Source organism: Apis dorsata, unplaced genomic scaffold (assembly GCF_000469605.1).
Source record: "Apis dorsata unplaced genomic scaffold, Apis dorsata 1.3 scaffold_194, whole genome shotgun sequence".
In the NCBI taxonomy this organism is placed as follows: domain Eukaryota; kingdom Metazoa; phylum Arthropoda; class Insecta; order Hymenoptera; family Apidae; genus Apis; species Apis dorsata.
The window spans coordinates 577417-587599 of record NW_006263478.1 but is presented as its reverse complement, the minus strand read 5'-3'; the positions used below and the strand labels follow the sequence as shown (position 1 = coordinate 587599).

Here is a 10183-nt window from a genome sequence, read left to right as displayed (position 1 = left end):
ATATATATATATATATATATATATATATATATATATATATAGCTCGTTCTCGAATTCAGGGATCGAATACGTTGGAAAGATTTCGTTAGTTCGAGAATTGTGAGTTTTAATACGCGATGTAAATGAATGATTTCGACGAAGGAAAGATTTCTCTGTCGCGAGATTCTTTAGTTATTGAGAAAAGTGAAATGTCTGTAATGTAAATTGTTAAAAGAAATAAATAATTTAATTTAAAACTTCACACGCATTGTTATTATTTTACACGAGTGTAAAAGTTTCAAAATGATCTGATTATCCCTTGAGGAAGGGAACGAGAATTGTAAATTTTAATACGCGATAAGAATGTAAATGAATGATTTCGACGAAGGAAAGATTTCTCTGTCTTCTTTAGCTATTGAGAAAGGTAAAATGTCTCTAAATTGATAAAAGAAATAAATAATTTAATCAAACTTCGCACTTATTATTTTACACGAGTGTAAAAGTTTTAAAATGATCTGATAATTATCTCTCGAGGAAGAGGGGAACGAGAATTGTGAATTTTAATACGCGACAAGAATGTAAATGAATGATTTCGACGAAGGAAAGATTTCTCTGTCGCGAGATTCTTTAGCTATTGAAAAAGGTGAAATATTTCTAATGTAAATTACAAGAAATAAATAATCTAATCAAACTTCACACTTATTATTTTACACGAGTATAAAAGTTTTAAAATGATCTGATAATTATCCCTCGAGGAAGGGGGAACGAAATTACGAATTAGAATGGCAATGGCAATATTTATAAAGGGCAATTTATATGGAAAATAATTAAAAAGAACGTTTTTTCGAGAGGTTTGCACACGATTTGACTAGCTAAATTCATCCACCTTCGCCATCCCGCAAATTGGCCGGGTTAGAGGGCCGTAAAACAAGATTGGAATTTTTCCCTTGGATCCTAGGAAAGGATCGTAACGATCGTGGTCGCTAGGAGAGTAGACGACGCTACGATTAATTAGCCCGCGTCTGAAAGGGTGGTTCCGGGCCAAGGAGAATAGAAAATCGAAAGGAAGATGAAAGGAACAGCGGACGGTAATCGAAAGGGAAGATTGTACAGGGAGAAGAGACTGCTCTCCTCGCGGGAAGATCCTCCTCCTGTTAAGGAATGGCGCAAGAAATCAGCCGTGCAAACTTCTTTCAACGGTGTTTAAGCCGTTCAAATTGGCCAAGTGATTTAATTGCTCGCGAATGAATGCGAACGAGAAAGGATTCCCTCCTTCCTCGAGCTTTTTTCAATAAAAAAAAAAAACGAAATATATAATATAATATCGTGCGTGCGTGCGATTCATTCCGATCCGGGGTGAAATTGGCGATTCGACGAGATTTCGATCGAGAAAAAAAGCATTTTTTTGGAAATAAACTGTTCACTGTATCTTTTAAATCTTTTCTTAACCTTCCTTCTTGCAAGGAATTTTGAAGATTGCGTATCCGAGAGATTTTAAAATTCGATAGATTTTCTATTCTATAAAATTGAAAATTGAAATTTCGAGCCGAGATTCGAAAGCAAAAGCGAGAAAGAAATTGCAATAAACAATTCTAAAAGCTGCTATCGAACGTCAAATCAATTTCCCCCGTCATAAATTCACTTTTTCATCTGGAAGTTTCCATACGTGGCGGAAGAAGTATCGACCTTGGAATGGAATAAACGATCCAAAAGTGGCGCAACTGCATTTTTTTTTTTTTTTCGAACGTTTCGTGAGAAAATTCAGCTCGCACGGGTCAAGCGGGATGAAGTTTCACGATACGATCGTATCGTATTGCACGAATTGATCTCAAGAGAGCGTGGAGGGGGAGCGGAGGGGGCCGAGTATTGCATATTACCAAACTATTGCACATTACCTTGTTGCGCGTGGATATTGCGCGTCTACGGGGTGTCCATCTGTACGTAATAAGAAATATTTAATCGCGACCATTTTCCAATAATTTTTTTTTTTTTTACAAATCTTATTTCCCAGAAGAAAATTTCTCCAATCTGCGATACGAAACGGAAACAAAAAATTCACGTGCTACACATTTGTATTGAACACGAAAAAAAAGATGGAAAAATCTTTTTCGCTTTCTAAAAAGGTTCAAACCGTGTGCATGTCAACCTCCATAAAAATCCCTATATCATATTACATTATATTAACGATAATATTTACATTGAACTATGAAACAGAAATAAAAAATTCATGTACTACACATTTGTATTGAACACGAAAAGAAAGATGGAAAAATCTTTTTCGCTTTCTAAAAAGGTTCAAACGGCGCATGCCAACTTCCATAAAAATCCCTATATCATATTATAATAACGATAATATTTACATTGAACTATGAAACAGAAACAAAAAATTCACGTACTACACATTTGTATTGAACACGAAAAGAAAGATGCATGGAAAAATCTTTTTCGCTTTCTAAAAAGATTCAAATGTCAATGCACATGTCAACCTCAATAGAAATCCCTATATCATATTATATTATATTAACAATAATATTTACATTGAACTATGAAACTGAAACAAAAAATTCACGTACTACACATTTGTATTGAACACGAAAAGAAAGATGGAAAAATTTTTTTCGCTTTCTAAAAAGGTTCAAATGGTGCGCATGTCAACCTCCATAAAAATCCCTATATCATATTACATTAACGATAATATTTACATTGAACTATGCAAAAGGAAGAGAAGGATACCTACGTGGAAACCTATTTTTCCCTTTTTCCTAGAAAAACTCGACGGCGCGACGAACAACGCCACAGAATAGGAAACCACCATGACGCATACGTTCACGTCATCCGCACTTAATCTGTTAACACATTAGAATCACCCTGAGATGTCAAATTGGACATCCTGTATATGCATGACCCGGTCAACATATACACACACATACACACACATATACAACTCTCGTGGTGAAGGACTGTGACTGTGACCGTGCACGTGGCCACTATGGCGTTATAACGTTCGAATTTCTTCACGCGAAACACTCGAGCAACGCGACGTATCCGAATCAGGGGACGAGCTCGTATACGATCGCGATATTGGCCCGTTTCGAGGCATCGAAGCGCGACCGATCGATCGAAACGGGGATTCTTACGATTCCTCGATCGTTCTATGGATAGATATAGGCGGGGACGAAACGGTTAGGTTAGGCTATGAATATCGATCGAAGGTATGTAAGGAAGATATCCAAGGAAGATTTTTTCGGTTGAAAATGAAAATTCAAGGAAGGATTATTAATTTTACGTAAAAATTGGAACAGATATGTATGTAATTTCGAAGTTAAGTGACGATTTTAATTTTGTCGAGGGTAATTTGTTTAATGAGAAATTTTTTTTTTGATAAATCTCTATTCGTTGGAATTGTCATTTGTGGAATGATTCAATGTAATAGGAGGTTAGGTTAGGCTATGAATATCGATCGAAGGGATGTAAGGAAGATATCCAAGGAAGATTTTTTCGGTTGAAAATGAAAATTCAAGGAAGGATTATTAATTTTACGTAAAAATTGGAACAGATATGTATGTAATTTCGAAGTTAAGTGACGATTTTAATTTTGTCGAGGGTAATTTGTTTAATGAGAAATTTTTTTTTTGATAAATCTCTATTCGTTGGAATTGTCATTTGTGGAATGATTCAATGTAATAGGAGGTTAGGTTAGGCTATGAATATCGATCGAAGATATGTAAGGAAGATATCCAAGGAAGATTTTTTCGGTTGAAAATGAAAATTCAAGGAAGGATTATTAATTTTACGTAAAAATTGGAACAGGTACGTATGTAATTTCGAAGTTGAATGACGATTTTAATTTTGTTGAGGATAATTTGTTTAATCGATGAGAAAATTTTTTTTTTGATAAATCTCTATTCGTTGGAATTGTCATTTGTGGAATGATTCAATGTAATAGGAGGTTAGGTTAGGCTATGAATATCGATCGAAGGTATATAAGGAAGATATCCAAGGAAGATTTTTTCGGTTGAAAATGAAAATTCAAGGAATTATTAATTTTATGTAAAAATTGGAACAGGTACGTATGTAATTTCGAAGTTAAGTGATGATTTTAATTTTGTCGAGGGTAATTTTAATTTAATGAGAAATTTTTTTTTTTGATAAATCTCTATTCGTTGGAATTGTTATTTGTGGAATGATTCATGTAATAGGAATCCGATGATTTTCACCATTACAAGAATTTATTCGTAATTTCTATTATAGTAATACGTGCATACAGATAAGTGGCCTCGATCGAGAGGAATTTAGTTAATCAGGCATTAAAATTTCGTTTTCGACAAATGGAATTCCATTGCAACGAAGTTACAATCCTTGCAATCGAAATTGTAATTTATCACGTTAAGTAAATTAGAATAGATAGAAAAATTGATAAATCTCATTCTTATTCTTTTCTATGGGAATAAAAATTTTTTTCGAAATTCCAAACTTCAAAAATTCCCACATATTCGCTTCCAAACTATTTCACATCGGTATATTTTATATTATACACGTTACGTTTATCACGTATTCGTGGGCAATAGCAAGTTTTCGAAACGAGGTTAAAAAATTCGCGCGGCAGGCGAAACTGCAAAAAACTACGTATTTTCGGTGAAATTTCACTCCGTTCGAAAAATCAATTCGTTTTTTTTTTTTTTTTTTTTTTTTGCTTTTTCTCCCAGGAATTTCATTTTGTTATTAACTAAAATCGAATAAAATCGTTGGAAATTCTGGCCAACAGGAAATTCGATTAACTCGCGCCACGGATTGCCACGATTCGTGTTCCCCCTCTTAATAATATTTACACGGTGCAATGCAAGTTTCGTCTCGTTGTTCGGACGTACGTACGCCTTCGTCGAATCGAATTGCCTGCCAGAGATTTTAAACCACGTGGACTCCCTTTGGGCTGAATTAAAATAGTTGAAATGTAAGAAATATAAGTACACTTTTATAATTTATATTTTATAATTGCATACTTACATTATTTATACAGATATTTTCTTGCAAATACATCGTTTTCCAAGAAATTGGTTCGAAAATTTTCGCGATAGAAAATTACTCCACTTTACTTTTCTTTTTTACGATTCCAAGTCTCTGATTTCACTTGAATCGTGATATCGTTTCTTTTAAACGTTAAACAACTTTATTTTTAAAATTTTTCGAAATTGCCCAATATTCTCTCCTTTCCCATTCAATCATCCTTTCGTCCGTTTTATTTCGTGTAAGAAATATGAACAAAAGAAAAGAAAAAAAAGCAGAAATAATAGAAGAACGGAACAATAAAGCAACATATTAACACACAGGTGAATTTTTTCCTGATTTCGATGATAATAAAAATTTAAATTACGACCAAACGACTCCGATCTCTTCTTGAGTCTCGACTATATTACGTCCATCGATCTCTTCCCGAATTCCCTTTCTTTCACGGCAATGACGCGTGAAAACGGGTTATAAAGGGAGCTCTCCCTATAAAACTCTCCGCCAAACTCGAGCGAAATTTTATCTTGTACGCGACGGGATGACACCCGGTACATCGAGATTCGACGACGGGTTTCGCGGTGGAACAGCCGGGAATAAAATTCAGGGGATAAAAGCCGTTTTCTCGACACGGCTCACCGTCAGCCTTGTATCGCAGATGTTGCCTAGTTACAAAGAGAGTAACGCGAGCCGCACGATCGCAAATATTCTATGGAACGTCGACACGGAATATAGATGTACGTTAGCGGAATCACGGCAGAATATCAATGTCCCGTCCCGATATTGCCGTTCGATTCGAAGATTTATTCAATTGTTTTTCGAGAGAAATATTTAATAACGTTAATTGATTCGCGAATTAACCATCGAACGTGGTGGATGGGACGAGTTACTTCGACGGGTGTAGTCTTCGATCGTAATTTTTTCCCTTTAACATTTTTTGGAATTAAATTTTTCCACTCGTTTGGGGGAGAAAGAATCTCTAGCTCGTTCGAGAGAGCGTCGTTCGTCGTTTTGTTTCTATGATCTACGCTAAATGCCATTTTGATGCCTGATGAATATTCCCTCCACAGTACGTGCGGATGATACTCATTGAATGCATATACGTACGCGGCTATAGCGCTTAAAAGGTTAATTACCGATGACCTGGCATCGCGATGTACCTGAGAGTGGACGACACTAACGGAAGGATAACAGTTGTGGAATTTTTGCTTTAAATTCTTCCTTCGCTGCGTCCCTTGCGAATTAAAAACTTTAAACAATTTTTCAATAAATTAAATCGCGTTGAGATTGTTTTTCTTCCTCCGTTTCGCGTCTCAGAATTGTGTGAATACCGATAAAATATTATATATTAAAAAATTTTGTAATGAAAATTGTACGAAAATTGTAAACGATATTTCCATTTTTTCTTTTTTACAAAAATTACACGATAATTACAACGATAAAAGACATCCATCAAAAAGGTGAAAAAGCTGCGATTTCGAAACCTTTAATCCATACAATCCCAACATTTAATCTCGCCCCTGTGAAATCAGTCACCGCGCCTGATTTCCACTCGACGATTTATTAATCGAGCACGATCGAACGAAAACGCATATATCGTTGATGTAAATCGCTGCAATTCAATGCCCGTATTTAGGATTATTTCGCGTGGTACACGAGCACGATACACGCGCCATCTACCAAATTATCAGCTCGTAATGTCACGGAGAAATCGAAACCGAAATCTTTTTTTAAAACGAGTTCGCGAAAGTTGTGAATTGTTTGCGAATCGTTTAGCTCGTGCTCCCCCTTCTCTTCCATTGTTTTATACAATTCGTGAGATACGAACAGAGCGATCAAGTGAGAATTTCTGACGAACGGTTCGATGAACATTGATCCACTCAATGACACGATTTTCCGTTTCGATTCAGGGAAAATATTTTCCCATTCGGAAATCACAAATTTTCACGCTGCTCTCTTTTACCGATTTTGTTATTTCTTTTTCGATTTTAAGGATCCTCCTTGCGATTTAACGAAGAATTGTTCGTTGAAGTTAGAACGAATAGTAGATCAGGTATTACTGATAAAATTTAAATTTCTCATTTGGAAATCACGAATTTCTACTGCTCTCTTGTCTTTTACCGATTTTTCTATTTTTTTCTTCGATTAGATTAGATTTTAAGGATCCTCCTTGCGATTTAACGAGCGAAGAATTGTTCGTTGAAGTTAGAACGAATAGTAGATCAAGTATTACTGATAAAATTTAAATTTTCCATTTGGAAATCACGAATTTCTACTGCTCTCTTGTCTTTTACCGATTTTTCTATTTTTTTCTTCGATTAGATTAGGTTTTAAGGATCCTCCTTGCGATTTAACGAAGAATTGTTCGTTGAAGTTAGAACAATGATGACTGAGAAACATACTCGTCAAATTGATCTTTCCAATTTGAAGGATAAATTTTTAACGACGATCAACGTAATAGATATTTTCAACAAATCATCCAAGGATCGGAGACGAGAGCAGATTTAGAGAGAATTTATCATCTCGAATCTGTCTGATTAATTAACAAATTCACAAGTAAATTGGAAAATTGCCAAGATAATTCGCATATTCGAGAATCTACGCGAACAACGATCCTTTCTATTACAAACGCGTTCCAATTAACGCGCCTCGTTACCAAATAACTGCGTTACTTAGTTTTTAACGGGATCCGTACGAGTTCCCAGAATCATTATTTTCGACAATATTATAGAGATAACGAGCATTACCAATCCGTTACAATCATCGTGTAAACCTTTTGAAATATTTTCACAAATATTTTCGTAACATTGTGCATTGTGCCACGGGGATCGCCGAAATTTATTTTATTCCTCTTCCCACGTGTCTCGAAGGAAGTTGTTAACTCGGAGGAGGTTTGCTTATTACTCGAATTCGTTGTTTTTTTCGTCTCGAAATCGAGATAAAAGGAGAAAAAAAGCGAGGCCCGATAACGATAACTCTACGCGATACTCGATCGAGGATGTGTGTCATCGCAATGCATCTATTGTCGTTTACGTTTAATCATCTGTGAGATATAATCGTTGCTCGCTTCGTAATCGACATCTGCAGCCAATCGATTATGTAATTCGCGTGGACCTCTTCCTCTCTTCCATCCTCGTAATAGCGAGATGGAATTTTCTCTCTCTCTCTTTGTTTCTCTTCTTCGTTCTTGCACTCCGTGTACGCACTCCATCTCGAATTAAAAATGTAGATGAATTATTAGGTAAATGAGGATGTAGTTACAATGTTTTACGAGGGATTATTAAAAAGGTTTTCTCGGGGTAATAATTCTTTGGGGAAATTTAAGTTTCTCCGTGTATAAAATATTTATGATTCTATGCTCCAAAAAAAAGAGAGAGAGAGAGAAAAAAACGAAATTGTTAAATTTATTATAAAAATTCTTTTTTTTTTTGGAAAGAAAGGTTTTCGATCGAAATTCAAGATTTGTCGAAAAATTTGATTTCCAGAAAAAAAAAAGAAAGAAAGAAGAAATCTTTCTGATGATAAACAATTCATTAGCAGTTTAATTCTTCAAAAAAAAGAGAGAGAGAGAGAAAAAACAAAATTATTAAATTTATTATAAAAATTCTTCTTTTCTTTGAAAAGGAAGGGTTTCGATCGAAATTCAAGATTTGTCGAAAAATTTCATTTCTTCTTTTCCAGAAAAAAAAAAGAAAGAAGAAATCTTTCTGATGATAAACAATTCAATATCAGCTTAATTCTATATACTATGATAATATCAATTAACAATTTCACTTTTTCTCCAAAGCGAATTCCCTGAAAACCTTGTTGACACAAAATGGAATTATCAAATAGTTAAAAACGATCGATCAATCACCATTTCAAATAATTTGTTATCATAACAATTCAGCCCGTTCAATCCAAACAAATCAGCGCGATTTCACGTCAACATAAACAGGGCTATAAATCGTGTCGTCATCGTTAATTACGCAAACGTGGTTATTACAATATCCGTATTTTCGAATTCACCTATCCGTAACTTCGCATCGATATATTGAATAATGCATTAAGAGAGATGAGACGAATCAATAGGCTCCGAGCCCAGTACATCATCGTTCTTCCTTCTTCTTCTTTTCTTTTCTTTTTTCCTATTCTCTCTCTTTCTCTCTCTTCTTCTATCTCACTTCGTAACTATCAAACAAACGGTGGGCGGACTGGTATCTCGTTCGCCGTGTGTATCTCGTATGAAATTCTTAAGAATTAATCGACGTAACGTCATTTCATTTTTTCCCCCCCCATTCGATACGTCTCTTAATAATTCTCCTCATTTGACAATTTTTTTAGTCTTCCTTTTTCTGTATCGTAACGTAGAGGAAGTTAATTCTTCTCTCTCGAAATGTGAAAATTGATCGACAATCTTTCAATTTGCTTCTTATTAAAAATACACGTGACTCGATTACAGATGATTGATTGATGTCCTGCATTGTTTTTTGGATAAGTTTTAAAAAGTTACTAGAAATAACTTTATTTTTCTTTTTTCTCGAGTTTTCTTCTAATCAATTTTTGATCGAGTTGAACAATCGCAGAGAACGTTGAGAATATTGAATTAGATCAAGTATTCATACGTTTGCTGTCCTTGGATGGTGTTTAATGCTCGTGTTAATTAAATAAAAAATTAACTGGAAATTATTATTACGATTATTTCTTCGTAAATCTTGGCGATCCTCTTTCTGCTTGCACTCTGGTTTAAATAAAAATTATTTCACTCGAACATACCCGATTCTTTGATGCGGCGTATCGTACACGTGACACACAGGCAGAGAAAAATGCGATTCTTCCAGTATTTTTTTTTTTTTTTCTTTGTTTATTTTTCCTTCGGGCTTTCAGTATACGGCATAACCGGTTTTCGCCGTGTACACGTAATTATTCCTCACAAACTAGTCAAGATAAGACAAGGTTGTTTCATATACCTGACTTACAGGAAATCGTACAACATTGAACTTGAATTTTCGTACCGAAATTATTACGTACCGAATTATCAAACTTATTCCTTATCATTTTTAAATAAATCATACTTTCTTATCACGTATCGTTACCTTACTCGTTTACATTTTTAAAAATAATAATAATAATAATAAATTAAATTTCAACCGTTACATTCATCCTTAACTAAATTAGTCAAGTCTCTTAACACAAGTTTCGTTTCTCCTTTTTAAAATCGTTA

General features: G+C 34.6%; 1 protein-coding gene across 3 annotated transcripts in view; it reads right to left on the bottom strand.

Moving 5' to 3' along the window:
• LOC102677890 (tyrosine-protein phosphatase non-receptor type 13-like) overlaps positions 1 to 10183 on the bottom strand; it is a 158438-nt gene that overhangs the window by 63292 nt on the left and 84963 nt on the right. The gene's annotated exons all lie outside the window — the stretch shown is intronic.